The sequence below is a fragment of the Varanus komodoensis genome, unplaced genomic scaffold (genome assembly GCF_004798865.1).
Source record: "Varanus komodoensis strain SLA01 unplaced genomic scaffold, ASM479886v1 scaffold1, whole genome shotgun sequence".
NCBI classification, from domain to species: domain Eukaryota; kingdom Metazoa; phylum Chordata; class Lepidosauria; order Squamata; family Varanidae; genus Varanus; species Varanus komodoensis.
The window spans coordinates 72,229,669-72,246,818 of NW_025335268.1; the positions used below are offsets into that span (position 1 = coordinate 72,229,669).

Genomic DNA, 17,150 nt, shown 5'->3' on the forward strand with positions numbered 1-17,150 from the left:
TCCTATGCCAATGAGAGGATGTGATCCTCGAACGGGAAATGCATCCCGAAACCAGCCTGGAAAATCGGCTCTGGTAAATGGATTATGCAAGCAGCATTATCCAAGCTGGACCTTTCCTTGCCATCCCTTCCCAGCCCTGGGGGGGAGGCAGCATTTTGAGTGGTTCCAACAGCGGTTTTGCAATGAGATTAAGAGCATGGAGACTGGGGAATGGGCTGGGAAAGGAGCTGGAAGTAGAGTCCAGCCCGTTAAATGGTCACACTACAGAAAAAAGGCATCGCCTCGTACTGGGAACCTAGCAGTGATGTTGATTGCTACCAAGCACTGTGTTTTCTACCAGTTGAGAACTGCTGTGCAATCTGGGATCTGGTGCAACATGGAAACAGAGGGATCCTTGGTTTCAAGCAAGGTGCATTTCTCGCTCCTATAGTGTCAAAGTAAAAGGCTGCAAATTCACTAGAATTGCAGGTTTTGAAGCATAAGGCGAAACCTGCTGGATCTAGTCCAGCATGCTGCCCACACCGAGGCTCACCAGATGCCCATGGGAAGCCCACGAGGAGGAGCAGGAGTGCACCCACCCCCTCCTGCCTGTGTGCCCTGGAAGCTAGTGCATCTAGGCATACTGCCTCTGAGGTAGCATACAGCCGTCATGAGGACTAGTGGTCTTCGAAGGCCTTGCTTTCCCTGAATTCTTCTAAAGGCATACAAAGCCGTGGCCACTCTAGCATCATGTGGTAGCAAACGCCACCATTTCACTATGCTCTTGTCTTGTATCTCCCGTCAATCAGAAGAATGGGGTGACCCTCAACTCTAGCATTATCTCACTCACAGAGAGAGAGAGAGAGAGACCCCCACCCACTTCCTCCGCACCATGCAGATTTTGAACACTACTATCACGTCTCCCCTCACTGGCTTCTTTCCAAAGTAATCAGTCTTACTTTGCATGCATTCCTAAAAACATAAGAACATACAAACAGCCAGGCTGGGCCAGACCTGAGGTCCATCTAGTCCAGCACTAGTATATATGGTGGCAGACCAGCTGCCCACAGGATCCCTCCAGCAGGATGGGGGCAAGACCCCCTCCTGCCCAAGCTCCTCAGCAATGGCTGCATGCAGACATGCCTCCTCTGGAGAAGGAAGGAGCACGTGGCCAGCAAGGCGAGCAGCCATTCTCAAGGACGATTGCTGGGGCTGCAGGGAATCAGAATCGGAATGTGAAGCGGAACTGCGAGGAGCCTGGGAACGTGGGCCGAGCCGAGGCACTGGGATGAGGGAAGTGGAGACGCCTGTCTCAAGGCCCGCTCCCAGGGGGGCAGGCAGTCCCCGGGAAGAGCCAGGGTGTGCGGCTGGCAGGAGGGGGCCCAGCGCAGGGGAGTTTCTCAGACACGGACCAGGCAGCCTGGCTCTTGACCCCATGATGTGGCATCAGCTGAGCAGGGTGGCCCAGTTAGAGGATCGGGGCATGCAGAGGGGGCGTGCTCGCTTTCAGAAGGCTCCTCCTGAAGGGATGGGGCCCAGGCATTCTCCTGGGGAGAGTTCCTGGAAGTGAATGCTAGCTTGGGCTCAACAAACCACTCTGTGCATGCTCAGAGATTCATTGTGGGGCATTGTGCTTTTTGGTCAATCAAGACAACAGTCTGTGGCTTTTGAATGAGCAAAGAAGGAACTCCAGCTCCTGGGATGTGCTGTGAGGAAGAGCTTCCTTTATCTGCCCTAAACCTCCCACGGCTCAGCTTCATGGGATGAGCCTGGGTTCAAGTGTTCTGCAAGAGGCAGAAAAATGATTCCCTCTCCCCTTTCTCCACACCGCGCATTGCTCTGAGCACCTCTGTCCTGGCTGCCCTTCCTTGCCTCCTCCGTGCTGAGCAGTCCCAGTTGCTCCTGAAGAAGCCCCTCGGCAGGGAGCCGCTCCGCACGTGTCGTTCCCGTTGTCCTTTTCTGCCCCAGCCCCTTGATCATTCTGCCTGCTCTTTTCTAAACTTTCCCCAGTTCTTCAATATCCCATTTTAGGGACAGGGACCAGGATGGTGCGGTGTGATATGGAGACATGCATGGACCCATCTGTTCCCAGTTTGCCGTACTTGACTTCCTCCCGGAGTCTTTGGCTATATTTCAAATGCTTTTGAGCCCTGCCTTTTGGTAGCAGATCAGCAAAGTCAGCTGCCCAGGCATTTCATCCAGAATGCTGCATCACAGCGAATATGGAAAGTTTTGCTTTTGAAAGCAGCTAAGAGTGGATTCATTGGCCCGGAGACATTTCTCGGTCTTTAAAGGAAATCTAGGAAAACATATTTGCGCTACAATCATAAACATACTTATTCCCAAGTAAGTGCCACCAACTCAAACAAAACTTCCTTCCAAATAAATATGCTCAGAACTTCAGCTTTAATTGGCCTGGACAGATCTTGGGTTAGATCTTGAATTAGTTTAAATGAGTAATTGTCATTTGTAGTTTTCCAGTAGTTCTTCTCAGGCAGTCCAAATAGCCTTAGTAATGGCAGCAGATTAAAATGCAGAATGCCAAGATGTTATCAGCAAAACCCAAAGCCAGGCTCTCTCAAGCGCCTTCTATTTGCAGAATTGACAGCACTGAAGCAACCTTTTGGGAAGCTCCGATGGCATCCTGATATGGCCATTGGGACATCCTTCCTCCAGTTCTGATGCCAGGATCATGATGTGACTGTGGGTAGTGGGACCATCAGGGAGAATTTGGTCACCTGGATTCGGCTCTGTGCCCAGCTGGAGACCTGCTTTCTTCATCAAGTGCATTTCTGAGACCAAATGCAAATGCAGCATTTGAAGAGCAATGGAGGGAAGTGGCTGGATGAATAACCTTTCCATCCCCCACCAGACAAACTTCCACTCCTGTGCTTGGCTACTGTCCATGTCATTAGCAACTGCAGTTCTCCTACCTACACCCTCCTGAGATCTTTTGTAATTTTTTATTTGTTAAATACATTTATCATATTTCTACACGTGAAACTTCAAAGATAACTAACCAGTCAATCCTAAAGGAAATCAACCCTGGCTGCTCCTTAGAAGGCCAGATCCTGAAGCTGAAGCTTAAATGCTTTGGCCCCCTAATGAGAAGGAAGGACTCCCTGGAGAAGAGCCTGATGCTGGGAACGATTGACTGCAAAAGGAGAAGGGGGCGGCAGAGGATGAGGTGGCTGGATGGAGTCACCAGGGCAGTGGGTGTGGGCTTGGGTGAGCTCCGGGGGATGATGGAGGACAGGAGAGCCTGGAGGAGTGTTGCCCATGGGGTCATGATGGGTCAGGCATGACTGTGCAACTAAACAAACAAACAACCAAACAAACGAAACATGACTATAGGTATCTACTACTTTAAAATTAACCACATACAATTAAAAGTGGACAACAAATGGGTCTTGGGTCAAATCAAACCAAAGCTTTTCCTAACAGCAAAAACAGCCACACTGAGGCTGACAGAGTTTGGGCACGTCATGAGAAGCCAAAGCTCCCCTGAGAAGACCAGCGTGCTAGAGAAAGGCACAGGTGGGCGAGGCGCATCACCGCTTGCTAGCCCAGGCCTGTTGCAAAGGAGCTGGAAACTCCGCTCCAGTCCGCCAGCAAAAAGGTTAAGTTTCTCCATCCACTAACCTCATGAACAGTTCATTCCCCAAAGGGCCCGGCCATCCACTCTCTCCACATGGCAGTAATTGAAAAGAAAGGACCGAGCGGCTCCCCCTCCCGAAAAGGGCTGGCCAAACGATAAATCGTCCCGACAGTGATAAATACAGGCATTTACTTTGTGAGAGCAACCTTAGTGCCACCCAGCATATTTCCTAGTAAACTGCAGAATTGCTTCTCCTTTCCCACCCCTCACCTTTCGCTCGCTCTCCCCATTTGGGATTCCTTGCATGGCACTCTGATTCCGGCCTCTGTGGCGCTGTGCCCCCCACCCGCCACCCCCACCTGCCTTTTCATCCCATTAAGTCCTTCTTCACCCTCATCCCCCCTTTCTCCTGCACACTTGAGTTTGCTTAATGTTTCATTACCCTCCGTCCACCCTCTTGCACTCCCAGTCCAGCACAGGAATTTCTCCTGCCTCTTGGAGGTACATTTACGGCTCACGTGCATCATGCCCTTCTCTGCACACAGACTTTTAATAAATGATGCAACCACTTTATAAAAATAAAAAGCAAGGAGAAAACAGGGTTTTTCCCAAGGTTTTGAGAGCTGATGGACTTTAAATAAGTCGGCAGGTGCTTCTATTCCATAGGAAAGGAGTTGGAAGATGGAAACTTCCATACGAGTCCTCTACACAGCTAAGTGGCCACACGGAGTAAGCATAAGGGTGTCCAGAGGGATAAGGAGAAACTTAGAAAGCACAGGAGACAGTCACAGGGACCAAAAGGGTCAGGATCGGAAATCTGCGCATATCTGTTTGCAACATCAGTTTGTCTGTTGCTAAAAATGCCATAAAAAGCCAGCATGCTTTATTATTTCCAGCACAAACAGTGCCATTTCATGGCTGGGCAGCCTACCCAGCAGCCAGTTAACCAAATCCCTCCTTCTGTCCAGTTCTGAGCTATTTTCTCCAAGGGGAAAAATGTGATTTGTGGCTCCCATCCAAACTAGGTGAAAAGGGCTGAGAGCCAAGGGATAAATAGGTTTCTCTCTGATCTGACAGCTGTCATGCCTCTCTTTCTTTCAGTGGGACGTGTATCCCAAGGCAGGCCGAAAGTTGGAATCCGATGCACATTTGAAACCCACAAATAGCACAAGGAGTTAGCACGGCTGTGTCAGCCCACCGCTATGGAATGCATCAGTTTGCATAATCGGTTCCTTTTCCCTCCGTGGAGAAACCCCAAGATCTATTTATCTACACAAGCTGTTCCAATAGGAAAGGGGCTTAAAAATATTCCATCAGCATTCCACAGATATGCAAAAGCATGAGCAAGGCAAACTGGAAAACCAGGGGAAGAAAGGTCTAGGGATGTAGGAAAAACTGATTGGAGTGGGTTTTCTTTAACGTACCACATTCGAACCATTGATCCATTACCTATTATTATTATTAATATTATTTCTATACTAGCTAGTACCTGAAACTCTCCATGCTTCACACACCAAGCTACAACCTGAGCACTGAAATCTCCAGTTTTCAGGATTTGCCATCAGTTTCACAGCTCGAGAAATGCACACACAAGAACACATTCGAACTGAAAATGCAAAGAAAAGTGCGTATCTTGGGAGAAATCACATGCAACAAGTGTGCCAGCTGGGGAATCCATGTGGAAGAGGCAGTGTGGTGAGGTGCTTAAAGAGTTGGGTGGGGAACCTGGGGGAGTCGTGTTCTAGTCCTCACTTGGCCATTTTATTTTTTATTTATTAATGAAAAGCTTTTTTAACCCACCCCCTACAAACATCTTGGGGCAGCCGTGAAGTTGTCTGGGTGACTCTGGGCCAGTCACTGGCGAACCCACCTCACAGGGTTGTTGTGAGGATTAAATGACGCGACGAAAGCTGCCTTGGGATCCTCAAAAGGGAACAAATGGCTGGGATATAAGTGCATTTGGATGGTGCGATTTGTAAATTGAGGAGAATGTGCACAAAATTCATTTATTTAATAATTAGCTTTCTATCCCACCCTTTTTTCCTTTCTAAAGAACTCAATGTTTGCTTGCTTGTTTGTTGGCTTAACTCAAAATGCCTAAGAATTTTCACGCTGGCCTTTTTGCATTTGCAAACTGGTACAAATACAGCTCAAAACACCCTTGCAGTCTGGAGAATGAGCACTCTGACAGAACCGACACGTGCACCTCAGTCCATCCCTCTGAGGCCCAGCCTTCACATGCCCCCACGCAGAGAACTTTCATTTCATTCGATTTTCTTGCCTTCGGGAGTCTCTGCTGAGGCCCAGTCCAAGAAGCAGTGTCTCAGGCAGATGGATAGCTTCGCTTTCAGCCATTGTCCTGTGTAACTGCAGCCAATTCAGTCTGCCTGGAAGAATGAACGAACGAACGGCCTGGCGCACGCAACCTGCCTTTTTTACTTCAGATGCCACTCCATCTCGTTTGGCAGCCATTCTTGGTCAATGCGGCACAGAGCGTCCCATGCGGCTGCCCGCACCACCGAGCACGGCGCATGACAACCGCATTGTTGCAAGCTGACAGAGACTGACACGCTCGGCACAGGGTCTCTCGTGCCGAATGGGCACAGGAATCCTTAGCAAAGCTGCAGCCTTGCTCTCCGCGGTGAAATGCACGGCCCCCTGCACGCAACAGCGAGCGAAGGCCCTCAACCTCCAACTTGCCCCTGCCAAACTTGGCTCCTTGGTCACGACAGACACCATCACCCCCAAGCAGCTCCAGGAACAAGGAAAAGAAGCAGGCAGAGACTGGATACTTCAGGTCCCTGCTTCACGTTGGCAATTTCACCGGCAGCACCCATTTGCAAGTTGCTTTGCTCCCGATTCAAAAGCCAACGGCTGCATGCAGTCAGAAGTACTTCAGTGGCACTGCTCCCCGTGGTACTGAGTCCATTGCGACTTCAAGCAATGTGAAGGCCCTCTCTATCCTCATTCTATCAGTACAACAACCTTGCACCCTCCAGAAACATAACGACTGGCCCAATGCCACCCAGAGAGCTTCAAGACTGAGCGGTGATTTGGGGTTCTGAATGAGGTTTATTTGAAAGTATCGGGGGCATGAAGGTAGCTTCATGCGTGCCTATCTACCGCAGCATTTCAGAGCAAGATTCTCAAATAGAGAACATTTGGTGGGCAAAACTGAAATTAGCAGCAGTAGATGGCCTCTATTTGAGGGGATCCTCTGTTGGAAGAGTTGTGGAGCAAAGTGGAATAAAGGGAAAAAGAAAGGAGGGCCTGAGGGAACAAGATGGTGTTCTTCAACCCGTAACACCAGGACAAGAGAGCAACCAAAATGCAACTCACCATCTTCTCGGCGGGGGTGAGCTGTGTTGCTTTTTACACCATCCTTCCCATGCAAAAGGCCCTGCTAGCCTGGTCTAGACTGAGACCCCAGTGAGATTAAAGGGTTAGATCCTCCTTGCACACATGCGCTGCGCACACAATCACACACACACAGGTCCTGTTCCCGCCTCGTGCCTGCATTGACAAATCCCATTCACGTGCTCACTTCGGCAGCACATATACTAAAACTGGAACGACACAGAGAAGATTAGCATGGCCCCTGCGCAAGGATGACACACACATTTGTGAAGCCTTCCATATTTTTGAAAGAAGATACAGACTTCTATCAAACCTGGGATTCTTTTTATTATTGGCTAGAGAAACGGGACTACGCATAGACTTAAACAGGTTTATAGTTTAACATAAAAGGAAAAAATGTGGGGGGCTGACCCAGTAGGGCTGATGTTTTCGATGATTGATGCTTCTTAGTTTCTTTTTGTTAGGTAAATTAAGAATAAAACCTATTCTAAAAAAAACAAAACAAAAAAACAAAACAAATCCCATTCACAACTGAGAACATGATCCAAAGAGAACCCCTGCAAATTCCCAGACTTGCGAATTCCCATGAAGCTGATGGATGGGAGACCCGGGACAGCTGGAAAGAAGTTGTTGTTGTTATTGTTGTTGTTGTTATTATTATTATAACATTTCTATGCCGCCCCTTGCCGAAGCCTCGGGGCGGCTTACAACACAATAAGATACAATGAAATACAATAGAACATAATAAATTACCAATAAATACAAAAAAATACACTGAGAGTTGAGCCATGCAACTCCCTGCCGCAGGAAGGAGTGGCATCCAGCGACTTGGACAGCTTTGAAAGGGGGCGGAACAAATGCATGGAGGAGAAGTTCGTCATCAGCAGCAGCAGTTGCTGGCCGTGCCCCTGCCTCCATTCCCAGAGGTGATCTGCTACAAACAGCAACCAGTGGGGCCTGGACTGAGTAGACGTCCCTGTGTTCTTATCCTTCTTTCGCGCGCAAAAAATCTGCATTTTCTCTGTGCTTTATATGCAGCTCATGAGCTTTTCTGGTGTGTTTTCCCAAAGGGGAGAGAGAGAGAGAGAGAGAGAGAGGGACAGGACGGGACGGGACAGAGCACATTTTTTCTGTTCCAGGAAAGCAACAAGGATGCCAACAAACATGGGAATCAAGACTAGCTGAGCTTCAAGGTGGCATCCAAAGAATCTGGCGATCATGCACATTCGCAGCCCCCCCTCCGCACTAGCGCAACTCCTCACAGCGTCCCACGGTTGCTGACAGCATGGATGTAAGCCAGAAGCGGAGGGCGAAAGCGTCTGCCAGGGTTAGACAGGTCAAACGAGAGGGGCAGGGGAGAGCTTTTTTTGCAGAAAGGGGAAGAGGGCTGGGAAATGCCAGCGCAGTTTGTCTGTGGGCCCGACACTTCCACACACTGTGAGAAGAAAGTCCAGAAAATGGGCTTTCGTTAAACTCAAGTTCTCCCTCGCTCTCTCCTGATGAGCAACGACATTTTGCTAGCAGCTGTTTCCAAAGGGGTCAAATCTTAAAAGTGGGAGATAATGAAGAGGGCCCACTCGTGGCAACTCTGCATTAGAGCAATAGATCTCGTTAAACATAAGCAGGCTGATGTTAGACATGCCTGCAATGCTTCTGTTACATTTTGAAAGGCATGTGGCCAGAGACTTCTGCTTCACAGTAAAAACCACGGAGTGCTAGCCCCAGTGCCCATCCTCACAACAACCCTGCGAGGTAGGATGGGCTCGGAGTCTGTGACTGGCCCAGTTGGCTTCATGGCTGGGTGGGAACTAGAACCCAGATTGCTTGGGTCGCCCCTCCGACGCTCTCCAGATTTCTTTTCTTATCTGATCTTAGTTTTCTACCAGGCCCGGAACAACAAGCAAGACTTCCCACCTCTCCTCCTTTATATCAAAGCCTGCCTTTCCCACGTTCACATTCCTCTTACGGTGGCACATCCCTTATAGAAACTGTCATGCAATCCTATATTGCACTGGCCTTTTCTGCACCTGCTCCCCATATTTGGAATGCCCTCCCCAAAGAGATTCACCTGGCACCTTCTTTGTACGTTGTTCAGCACCAGGCGAAGGCCTTCCTTAAAAAAACGAACACGCAAAAAACTATTTTAACAGTTGATGCCACTCAACCTTCTTTTTTTTGTATTTTTATCTGCGTTTTATTTATATTGTATTTTAAAGGTTGCAAGTAGCTTTTGATTGTGTTTCTATTTTAGGACTGTGAGCCACCCAGAGGTGCTGTGGCACAATCGGGTGGAATACAGATGTTTTAAATCAATATGTACCAGGTGAAAAAGCCACAAACCTGTGCATTTGTCTACCTTCCTGTATGTGGATCCCAGTGAAGGAAATGGAACTCTGCAGGCTTGCCCAAGCCACCCCTAGGGATATTTCCCTGGGGAGGCAAACAGACTTGGGTTCTAATTCTGGTTCTTCCAAAAGGTACCCCTGGAGGCTACGGGGTTCTCTTCTTGGCAATGAGCCCCACACTAGAATTTAAGGCTTCGAAGATTTTTTGCTGCATTTTATGGGTCCATTCAGTGCAGGTGAACCCAGCCCATGCCACAGCTGAGCATCTGTGAGATTTCTGCCATCCTCGGCAGGTGGAGTAAGGGTGCCCTGGAAGAAAGCACCTTCCACAGTGCCCCCAGACAGGCATGCAGGCAGGAAAACTTCCCCATCCTAAAGAAACATTCTGTGCATCCTCAGATGCCCTCAGCCTTGGGTGCTCTTAATAAACAGCAGAAAAGGATGGCCCTTGTAGAAAAAGCAAGCTAAAGAAAGAGCCCAGTGCAGCAAGGACAGAGAGCTTGTGCATTGTTCCACCTCTGCTATCCAGGGCCCGCCCTTCCTTTGCCTGCTTCCCTCAAGTCTCTTCCCACAGTTCCCTTTCATAGTATCTAGCATTGTTTCTCCTCTGGAAAAAAATCCTCATTACAAGAGTTGAAAAAGAGTGCCTACACCACCAGCAAAATCTGTGTATGTGCAAAAAGAATGATCATAGCAGGGAGTTTTTTTTTTATCAGAATCAGCACCTTTCTCTTCCTTTGTGCAACAGTGCTAAAGATCACAGGAAATAAATGCACCAAAGTCTTGCTAGCATCCAGAAGACGGGGCTGGGGAGGAAAAGGTGAGCTGGGGACACACGCCCCTCGGCCGGCCGTACCCCCTGCAAGGCAAGTTCACCGGCTCCCCTTATCTTATTCTTCCCAGTTTTATAGCAGAAGAAGAAGAAAAGATTTTGTAATGATGGAGCAAGGGGACTATATCAAGAGGCTATAAAGAAAGCAGGATCAAAGGCAGTCTGAAGGAATAAAGGAGCTCCTTCGCTGATCCGCGGCTGAGCCAGGCAAGCTTATAAAAGATAAATAACGCTGACATTACAAAGCTTTGGCTAATTCATTTTTCTACTTGTCACCACTTGGGATAATTGGCCAACACAACAAGCACCGGGAGAGGAGGCAAAGCGAGGCAGGTCAGCGGCTTTCCTCATGCGTGTGCATGTGTGCCGGTTTGTGTTTTCTTAGAGGGACAACGTGGATTAGAGACGACACGTTATGCCGCCGATAAATAGGGAAAGCACAATCCAGAAAAGTCCCCCTCCTTAATCCGAAGAGCAGCGCTTGTTACTGAATAGCTCAAGGGCCTGCGGATCAAGCAAGGCCTAGCCGCTGTCTCCTAGACAACCAGCCCCGCACTCGGAGTCAAGGCTCCACTTGGGCGCCTTGCAGGCATGAGGCCTGCGAGGAAGTTTGAGCTCAGTTTGAGAGGCCCAGCCTGCACAGGTGGAAGCTGTCTTGCAGGTAGAACCTGTCAGGTTGGCCGGGCGACACTCTCTGCTCTTCTGGAGGCTGCTGTTTGGCTCTCTCTGCAAGGAATCCCTCGCTTTATACTATGCATGTAGGAGAAACTGGAGACTCCAGTGGAAGTGGGGTAGTTTATCACCACAGGGTTTTAGTTTGAACTGTAGGAAGCTTTCCATGGTGTTGAACCTATTCTGTGGGGCTGCCCTTGAAGACGTTCTGGGTGCTTCAATTGGTCCAGAAAAGAGCTACCAGGTTAATAACGGGGATCAGCAGATACTCCCATATCATGCTGGTCCTAAACTGTCTACACTGGCTATCAATTGAAGTCCAGGCCAAATTTAAGGTGCTGGTAGCATCCTATGGATCTGGTAGCAACCTGGTTGCTCCTTCATGGATCACTGCCTTGTCGTGGTGAAGGGGCTTGTGTAGCTCAATGAAGCTATGAGCTATGCCGTGCAGGGGCACCCAAGATGAACAGGCCATAGCAGAGAGCTCTGACAAGAGGTGATCCACTGGAGAAGGAAATGGCAACCCACTCCAGTATCTTTGCCATGAAAACCCTATGGACAGTACCAAAAGGCAAAAAGATATGACACTGGAAGATGAGCCCCTCAGGTCAGAAGGTGTCCAGTATGCTACTGGGGAAGAGCAGAGGATTAGTACTAGTAGCACCAGAAAGAAGGAAGCGACTGGGTCAAAGCTGAAAGGACACTCAGTTCCCCATGTATCTGGTGGCAAAGGAGAGTCTGATGCTATAAAGATCTATACTCCATAGGAACCTGGAATGTAAGATCCATGAATCAAGGCAAGCTGGACGTGGTCAAACAAGAGATGACAAGACTGAACATTGACATCTTAGGAATCAGAAAAGAAAAAGAAATGCAAGAAAGCAAAATGGCTGTCTGAGGAAGCTTTACAAATAGCTGAGGAAAGAAGGGAAGCAATAGGCAAGGGAGAAAGATACACCCAACTGAATGCAGAATTCCAGAGAATAGCTAGAAGAGATAAGAATGCCTTCTTAAATGAACAGTGCAAAGAAATAGAAGAAAACAATAGAACAGGGTGGACCAGAGATCTCTTCAAGAAAATTGGAGATATGAAGGGAATGTTTCATGCAAAGATGGGCATGATAAAGGACCAAAATGGCAGGGACCTAACAGAGGCAGAAGAGATTAAGAGGTGGCAAGTTTACACAGAAGAACTATACAAGAAAGAGCTTAACGTCCCTGATAACCACGATGGGGTGGTCACTGACCTCGAGCCAGACATCCTGGAATGTGAAGTCAAATGGGCCTTAGGAAGTCTGAGCAACAGCAAAGCTAGTGGAGGTGACAGTATTCCAGCTGAGCTATTCAAAATCCTAAAAGACGATGCAGTAAAAGTGCTACACTCAATATGCCAGCAAATTTGGAAAACTCAGCAGTAGCCACAGGATTGGAAAAGGTCAGTTTACATATCGATCCCAAAGAAGGGCAATGCCAAAGAATGTTCAAACTACTGCACCATTGCACTCATTTCACATGCTAGCAAAGTGAAATTGCTTGGCTCAAAATCCTACCGGCTAGGCTCCAGCAGTATGTGGACCGAGAACTACCAGAAGTACAGGCAGAATTTCGAAGAGGGAGAGGAACTAGAGATCAAATTGCCAACATACATTGGATCATGGAGAAAGCTAGGGAATTCCAGAAAAACATCTACTTCCGCTTCATTGACTGTGCTAAAGCCTTTGATTGTGTGGATCACAACAAATTGTGGCAAGTTCTTAAAGAGATGGGAGTACCAGACCATCTTATTTGTCTCTTGAGGAACCTATATGTGGGTCAAGAAGCAACAGTGAGAACTGGACACGGAACCACTGATTGGTTCAAAATTGAGAAAGGAGTTCGGCAAGGCTGTATATTGTCGCCCTGCCTATTTAACTTATATGCAGAGCACATCATGAGAAAGGCGGGGCTAGATGAATCTCCAGATGGAATTAAGATTGCTGGGAGAAATATCAACAACCTCAGATATGCAGACAATACCACTCTAATGGCAGAAAGTAAAGAGGAACTGAAGAGCCTCTTGATGCAGGTGAAGGAGGAGAGTGCAAAAGTTGGCTTAAAACTCAACATTAAGAAAACTAAGATCATGGCATCCTGTCCTCTCACTTCCAGGCAAATAGATGGGGAAGAAATGGAGGTAGAGACAGATTTTATTTTCCTGGGCTCCAAGATCACCGCAGACGGGGACTGCAGCCAAGAAATTAAGAGACGCTTGCTCCTGGGGAGGAAAGCTATGGCAAATCTGGACAGCATACTAAAAAGCAGAGACATCACCCTGCCAACAAAAGTGCGTATAGTCAAGGCTATGGTCTTCCCAGTTGCAATGTATGGCTGTGAAAGCTGGACCATAAGGAAGGCTGAGCGCCGAAGGATTGAGGCCTTTGAATTGCGGTGCTGGAGGAGACACCTGCAAGTCCCTTGGACCGCAAGGTGATCAAACTGGTCAGTCCTAGAGGAGATCAACCCTGACTGCTCTTTAGAAGGCCAGATACTGAAGATGAAACTCAAGTACTTTGGCCACCTAATGAGAAGGAAGGACTCCCTGGAGAAGAGCCTAATGCTGAGAACAATAGATGGCAAAAGAAGAAGGGGATGGCAGAGGGTGAGGTGGCTGGATGGAGTCACGGAAGCAGTCGACGTGAGTTTAAGTGGACTCTGGGGGATGGTGGAGGACAGGAAGGCCTGGAGGAATGTGGTCCATGGGGTCGCGATGGGTCGGACACGTCTTCACAACTAACAACAACAGCAACCTATAAAGCCCTAAATGGCTTGGATCCTGGATATCTGAAGGACCACCTTCTTCCCTCTGTGCCTGCCCGCCCCTTGAGATCTGAGGCAGAGGTCCCTCTCAGGGAGCCCTCTTTGAAGGAAATGATGAGGGGAGCTACTCAGAGAAGGGCCTTTTTGGTGGTGGCACCCCAACTTTGGAACACAATCCCCAGTGAGGTTCACCTAGCGCCATTGCTGTATTCTTTTCGGCGCCAGCCCAAAACCTTTTTATTTTCCCAATATTTTAACATTTAGTTGGTTTTATCTTTGTTTTTTTCATTAATGGTCAGATGCAGTATGTTGTTTGCTGGTACATTGTTGCTTTTTGTTTGTTTGTTTGTTTTAAGTCATCCAGAGACTCTAGTATTGGACAGCATATAAAAACATTAAATAAAGAAATACACATTCCCCTGGCTAAGTTCAGCACCATGGAGAGCGCCCTCCAGGCCATGCTGCTTGACGCCACTGCATGTGTGTGGCTGGGTTTTCATGACATGGCAAGTGATCGCACTGTTTCCACAGTGCAGTTTTCACCTGGATGTGACTGAGAGAATGGCAGGTGGTTTCTGTGCCACCGCGGTTCTCACCCCCCTTGCTTAGCCCTCTCACTGATGGTACACGACCCATCTGATCTAGGAGGTATGCCCAGAAGCACTCGCAGAGGGATGGAGCCCAGGTTTACTGAAGAGGAGGATTCTCAGAAAGAGTCTCTAGTTTGGGTCCAATGAACCACTCTGTACTTGCTCAGAGGCTCTTGACAAAGCGTGGTGAATAGCTTGTTGGATGCACACTGGAAATAAAGTGCTTTGGCCAAAGAACTGTGTGTTGTGTGAAAGGAAGAAGGAGAGAAACTAGCTCCCAACACTCGTCCTGTGTCTTGGTCACTCCTGGAAGGACTGCGCATTGCTTTGCTACCTACAAAAGCACAAACATATCTTCAAAAGGATCACACTGCAGTCGGGTTGTGCCTGGTCTGCAAGTGAGAATCCCCAATCTGGATTTTCTTTTTCTTTGCTTGTTTTCACACAGCAAGCAGGTGTTGGTCCAAATTTAGCTTCTCAGTATACCCCCCTGCCCTTCTCCCTGGCTTTAAAAAGTGAATGTAGTTTGAAAATATTTTGCCTGCTCCTGATCTACCAACCAGCAGCTGTCAACTGGTGGTAGCACTTTTTTTAGTAACAGGGATGCGGGGGTCATCTTGCTCCCATCTCAGAATTTCCTGCTTCCTTTGAGCTGAGTTGCCGTGATCACAGCAGCTGAAGAGAATTGTCTTTCCCCAGCAACAGAGCCTTGTTCCTTCATTACTTCAAGTCTTTTGGGTGGCTTGGCCTTGAAGAGATAATTAAGAGCCCAAAGCTTCACAAAAAGACCAGCTCCAGAGGATCAAAACTGCTGGAACTGGTTTTCCGATAAAGACCAACACAGCATCCCAGAACCTCCTTGGGGTTTGGGCTCTGGCATTGCAGCGAGTCCCTGCACTCCATTGCAGAAGAGTGGAGAACATCACTCCTGCTTTCTGGAATGAAGGAGCAAGCGAACCGGACACATTCCATTTCTCCCACAGTTGATTTTAAAAGCAAGCAAGCATGCAAACAAATAAATGCTCAAGTTTGTTCCCTTGCAAATTTGAAGACGCCTGAAATGATGGGAAGTTCTTATCAAAAAGGCTCTGCTCTTTCCTGCTTTGAGAGCTCCATAGAGCAGCTGTTAAAGATGCTTGGCCTGTCAGGAAAGCAGCTGGGAGCCCCGATTCTGCATCACAAATATGGCTGTATATACAGGGATTCAAACCCAGGCTTTTGAGGGGAATGCATTTAAACCCCTAGGTCTAGAAGGCAACAGCTGCCCTTTCCAGTGTCACATTATTATTATTATTATTATTATTATTATTATTATTATTATTATTATTATTCTCAAATTCTCTTGGTGAATTTAGGAGCGTGCAAGAAACTGCCTGGAAGGGCAACGTGGACCGGCCCAGACTAACCCCCAGATTTGGATCAAGCCACGCCAGTTTAACTCAGCATGAGGCCCTATTTGCCTGAATGCAAGTTGAGCCAGAATGTTTTATGCAAATATCCCTGCCTTAAGATAAATAAATAGACAAGCCATGGCCCACTGTCAAGCCGGAGCTGCAAAAGACGCCGCTGCCTTGGCCTGCTTCCGGTTCTTGAGTCTGGGGGGCCTGCTGGAGCCCCCCAAGTGGGGTGAGTCCTAGATGAAGCCTTATCAAAGGTGTGCCCATCCTGCTCACAAGCCCACGACCACCTGGCTTCATCAAAATGCACCCCTGCCATCGGACTAAGCCACCCCGCCCCAACTGTCACCTCCGGGCAAGCTTGACAAAACAATCCAGCCTCTACCAAGAGAAGCCGCGCTGAGCGAGCGACGGCAGAACGGGTGGTAATCGATTGGACATGGGACCTTTCTGGCCCTCGAACGGCCGCAGAGAGAAAGCGCTCGCCTCTGCCAAGTCTGAGCCACGTCCGCGGATTAGTTCATTTACAAAGCGTCCTTAATGCAGCAGACTGCCGCGAGCTAGGCCAGGGGGAAGCGGTGCCAGCCAGTTGCGCTGCCTCCGCCTCTGCCCTGCGAGGCCTGGGCACAGACAAGACTGGGACACGAATTCCCTCGTGCAGGCACGGCCGGGCAGCGTGGCGAGCTGTTTCATCATGTGCAGTGCCTCTGAAAGCAACAGAGGGGAGCCAGGAGGAGGTCTGGGGCTGCTGAAAATTGGACATTCAGGCACGAGGGGAGCTCCCGCAATGCCAGCTGGGCTCCGCGACCCCCCCAGCAAAGAAAGCCAGCACAGTTTGGGTGGCACTGTATCTGGGATGGGGGGGGCAGGTGACTTGAGGGCAGTTTTAAAATATCATTTCTATTTTTACTGCAGAAATGAAAACAGAAACAACAGATTTTTATGCACAGAGATAGAAAGCGGTAGTGTTTGTTTTATGTTTTACCCCCACACACACACACACACACCCAGTGTGCAAAATACACATTTTAATTTATGATGGTGGATTTTGAGCCTTGACGGTTAAGTCCTGCAGCCCCCCATCTACGAATAATAATTAAAAAACACTGTGCCATTCCCTTCCAATTAGATCTGCCTGTTAACCAGCCATGGGCAGCATTGCTGAGAATTTAGATTCTGTTTTGAACGTCTCAAGCAGAGAGAATCCATGCATGCCAGATGTGTTTGGCGTCCCAGTTTTGACCCCTGTTCAGCTCTGCCTTCATCTCATTGCCAGATTCGCGGGCTTGGCAGAGCTCAAGATTATGGGATCTACTTTTTCTTTTATTGAAACCCAAAGACCTCTAAGAACCACCAAGAGCAAATTAGTAGTAGAATCAAATTCCCTTTTGCTCCCCCTGTAAGTCAATTTGACACCTGAGCTATTATACAACTGGGACTCTAGGAACACATTTCTCAAGGTGAGCTGCAGATCTCTGCAAGAACCTGGCCAAAGAGAAACCATTAATGCTTGTATTTTATAGGTGAGGCATGTGAACTATCACCAGATCACCAGATCACAGAGTCGTTGCTGGCACTGCTGTT

At 48.4% G+C, this 17,150-nt stretch overlaps 1 protein-coding gene and 1 non-coding gene across 6 annotated transcripts in view; one reads left to right on the top strand and one right to left on the bottom strand.

The window, feature by feature from the left end:
- The window catches only part of PLXNA4 (plexin A4), a 498,163-nt gene that overhangs the window by 312,490 nt on the left and 168,523 nt on the right, over positions 1-17,150 (bottom strand). The gene's annotated exons all lie outside the window — the stretch shown is intronic.
- On the top strand, positions 7,114-7,220 carry LOC123034351. The gene has a single exon (XR_006416730.1). It is a non-coding gene; the product is annotated as a U6 spliceosomal RNA (small nuclear RNA).